Below are 4,484 nucleotides of genomic sequence, written 5' to 3'. Positions count from 1 at the left end.
GTTGGAATTTTATTATTCACGTCATGTCCACACTTCATTATAAACTGGATTATGAATAGTTCCCTTATACTCCACACTGATCTGATACCATCTGAAACCAAGCATTATTGCTAAGCCCAGAGTGGGAAGGATACTTTTCTCCCATCCTTAGGTAACCCTGCAGAAATAAAATCATATACAAAACAATTTCAGATGTTGTAACAATCATACTTTGAAACGTGATGTTCTATTATGTTGGTTTCTTTAAACGCATATTTTAAAATGCAAAGTCTGTCTTGAATATGAGACTCTATGGAAATACCAGAAAGTATTGAAAAAATAGAGGAGCACTTTAAGCAAACAGGGAAACAGACAAACCCAGACAGGATGAATTACTCAGATACACTGGCATAGTGTTCAGTAAGTACAAAAGAACACAGACTCCAAAGTTCAGAGTAACCTTGTGGCACCCTTTGGATTCTACATCCTGACGGGCCAGGAGAGACAGAATGTTCAACGCAGAAATTACGGCATTCTTGGGGTCAGTCGTCATTTGCCTCACAGAGTTAAGCATCACTGTTAACAAAGAATCTTTGTTCGCTTCCTTTTCTTTCATCTATTGTCTTGTGGAAGGAATGCCGGAAAGGGGAAGCTAGCTAAAACAGATGGAATGCTCTTGTAGCCAGCATCCTTGACCTGAATTTCTTAGTCAAGCATCCTGCTAAAGATGTTATCTCTGTTCGGTGGTAGTTTTAATTGCTTATCTTGCTCCAGTGCTAGATGGACTTTTAAAATGAACTGCACAAATGGATTATTTACTGTAGTCATTTAATGATTATACTAATGAGTACCATCACATGGCAGGGAAATCTTGTGGGTCAGCACATGGGAGACATCATTCTGACATGGTTACATTTAGAAGCCTAAGAACAAAGCCCTGCACAGTTAGCTCTGCATCCTCCAAGTGAGAAGTAATACACTTACAGCAAGTGTGGATTTCTTAAACCGATTGCGAAACATTGTAAGCTCTGCAGACGCGTTTATACTCTTCCTTAGCTGAACTTGGCTCTGTCCATATTCTGAATGTATTTTCACCTCAAAAATGAACAAATGGTAATGAGTCTGTGAGACTGTTCGGTCTCCTTTGACCCCAGGATTAGGGCTTGAGAAATCTGAATGCATGAGTTTTGTGCCCTGTGTGAAGCCACAGATCGGAGTGGAACAGTTTCATCATCTTTACGAGCAGGATGCACTCCTGGAAGCTGTTCTCCAGTAGTAATTTAAAGACTTTCGCTAGGTCCATTTATTCTTTTGGGTTATTAAGAAATCAATGGGTAAGTAGCCACTGTAGTATAATAAAATGTTCTTCCACAGCATTTTGCTAAATGTCAACATTTATATTACACCGCACCATGATGCTCTTTCTGTTTGTCAGAAATTAATTATCGCAGGCCCAATTTCATTCTTGAACCACGAATTCAAGACTCTGACAGTGCTGAGGTAATAATGATATGCAAAAATGAACTATTTTCCACATTTTTCTGTGATGCTAATATTTTAGTACGGTCAGACTCAAGTGTTCTACTGTCTCTTGCATTAATGACTGTGAGAACACTAAATAGAAACAGATCATATAGAATGTTATAATTAGGGAGCCGGCACAGTAACCTATGGCTAAAGTCCTTGCTTTGCATGTGCCAGAAGCCCATTTGGGCAGAGGTTTGTGTCTCAGCTGCTCCACTTCCCGTCCAGTCCCCTGCTCGTAGCCTGGAAAGCAGGGAGGGACCATCCATAGCCTTGCCTGAAGAAGTTCCTGGCTTCAGGTCGGCTCAGCTCTGGCCATTGTGGCCACCTGGGAGAGTGACCCAGAGGATGGACGACCTTTCTCTATGTATTTCCTTCTTTGTAAATCTGACTTTCCAATAAAAGCAAATAAATCTCTTTTTTTTTTAAAGAAAATTATAATTAGGAAGTACTGTTTTTTCACAATCAAAACAAAGGTTACATGTGTGAAACTAAGGCTTCCTGTGTGAGTGGGCTGTAGGTTGTACAGACAATGTTGACTTCTGTTTGTCGTTCTTGATAGTTCTCTAAATTGCTTTAGTGTTCTGTATGAAAAATTCCCCCTGAACATGTCCTTGGCATCAAGACATAATTTTTTTTCATAATTCCCAGGTTCAGCCCTTCAGTATAAATTTTCCCTTCAATCATAATGGTATTAACTTCTATTTCTGAATTTTAGAACTCTTTATGTAAATTTATTGTGCTTTCCATATCATGCAGCTTTTATCCTTTTGGCAGTAGGCGTCGTATCTGCATTCCAGGGAGAGAGAAAACAGAGGTTTCTATTTGAGGCTCATTGGCCAAATTCATGACACACAATGGATTCTACCTTCAATGAGCACACTTTTGTGACTTTTTAGAAAAGGCCATTTGTCTGTTATATTCCTTATTCTCCTTCAGGTGAATGAAGACCAAAACTATCCACATTTGTCAGTTTTCCCCCTAAAGATCTGTCATTTTTTTTCTTTCTAATTCACCTTTTTGTCTGGATTCCAAATAATTCTACTTAACACTTAAACCCTGTTGTTTCATTTCATTAAAACAACTTAGGAAGAAATGCTGATTCTGATTTAATTCTAATCTCTCTGTGGCAAGCTTCTTATGGTTATTGGTCATTTTCTTTTCAAATTGCTGGTTTTCTCGTGCTCTCAGTGTTTGAAGTTTGATCATATTGTGTCTAGTTTCAGATCTGTTTTCATTGATATAACCTAGTAGTAATGGCTCTTTTTAATTTGGAATTTATTAGATATAATTTGTAAAGCTTTTTTTTTTGAGATATAATACATGTAAGAGCCAGCTTTTCATTTGTTTTTAGTGCACTTACTGTGTTGAGCAGCAGTAACCAAAATATCAGTTTAGAATATTTTGTCCATCACTATGTCCATTTGTAGTCACTGCTGTTCACACCGAGGGTTTTCCCTCTCCACACAATCCCCATAAATATGCCATTTTTTTGTGACTGGGTTTTCCCAAATTGTAATAATGTTTTGAAGTCTATCTACATGATAGCATGTATCAGTTCTTCATTTACTTTTGTTGGCTGAATAATATTTCCTCTCACAACACAATGAGGTGCTCTGTTTACCTGCTGTTGTTTTTGGTGGTTTTTGGCTTCCGTTAGTGTAAATAATGGGGCTGTGACCTCTTGTGTGCGGTTGTTTGTGCTGTGTTTCTAGGAGTGGAATTACTGGATCCTGTTTTTAAGTATCTGAGTATGTGTGAAGCCCTTCTCCAAAGTGAGTGTACCATTTACAGTTCCAAGTGGCCGTGTCATGGATGTTGCAGCATGATCATGTTTTCCAGGTTTTAATCAAGGCCATCTTTGTGACTGTGAAGTGATGTTTCAATATGGTTTTGACTTTCAAACACATTTTAACCATTTATATGTTTGGAGAAATGTTTGTGCAAGTGCTTTGCCTATTTGTAAGTTTCGTTTGTTGGTTTTCATTGTGGTTAACCTGCTTCTGTGGTATTAACTCTTACATGTAGGTGTACAATCTACACTGAATTCATTTGTGTAAATTATGTGAAGTAAGAGTAATTCAACAGTGCCATATGATGAGAAGACTTCCCCCTCTGAATGATCTAGTTAAAAATCAATAATCATCAATACCAAGGTTTATTTGTATACTTGAGAATATTTCATAGAGTCCATGGAAATAGAATTAAAATATAAATTTATTGTATTGCAAAAAGTCAAGATCCACGCATAGCTTGTCCATAATACACATTTCCACAAAGTTTTGAAAAATCCCTTCTCTGTCTTTCCATGTGGTAGATTCACTGCACTATTCTGGTAAATGTAAACTTTTAGTAGATTTCAAAAATCAGGAAGTTTAGGCCTACCAATTTAATTTGGTTGTTTCTTTATGCTTTTCTAGGTCTCTAATATTTAAAGTTGAGTTTCAGAACCAGTGTGTGGATCTGAAGAAAATTTTCTCTTGTTACCCTCTATTATTTCTTTTAGTTCTTTTACTTTGTTGTATGTTTCTATAATGTCTTTTAAGTAAATTCTGTACTCCCAGCCAGTCAGCGTTAAATGTCTGCTGGCTCCCCTCTCTTTTCTCTCTCCATGCTTTTGCTTGTTTTCTATATTGCAAAAGAACACATTTCAGACTTAAGAGTTTTAACGAATCCCTCACCATTTTGACTACGCTTTGCGGGATTTAGAAATGTTCAGTTTTCAATATTCATTATGTGCTACTTTCCTTCAACAAGTAGGCTTCCCATCGTTATGGATTGCCGCCTCACCTGGGGATTCCTTTGTTCATTTCTTTTATGGTAGCATTTAGACATTGTTCCCAAAGTCAGATGACTTTTTTTTTTTTTTTTGACAACAGATGCGCTGCTGTTTCAGAAATCTTGTTCTGTTGTCTCTGGATACAGCTTCTGAGGATAAGATTTAGCCTGCTCTAATTTTTGCTGAAGACTATTTGGCATGT

The sequence above is a fragment of the Ochotona curzoniae genome, unplaced genomic scaffold, assembly GCF_017591425.1.
Source record: "Ochotona curzoniae isolate NIBS_2020 unplaced genomic scaffold, NIBS_Ocur_1.0 contig_1, whole genome shotgun sequence".
In the NCBI taxonomy this organism is placed as follows: domain Eukaryota; kingdom Metazoa; phylum Chordata; class Mammalia; order Lagomorpha; family Ochotonidae; genus Ochotona; species Ochotona curzoniae.
Note: the sequence above shows the minus strand (reverse complement) of the source record.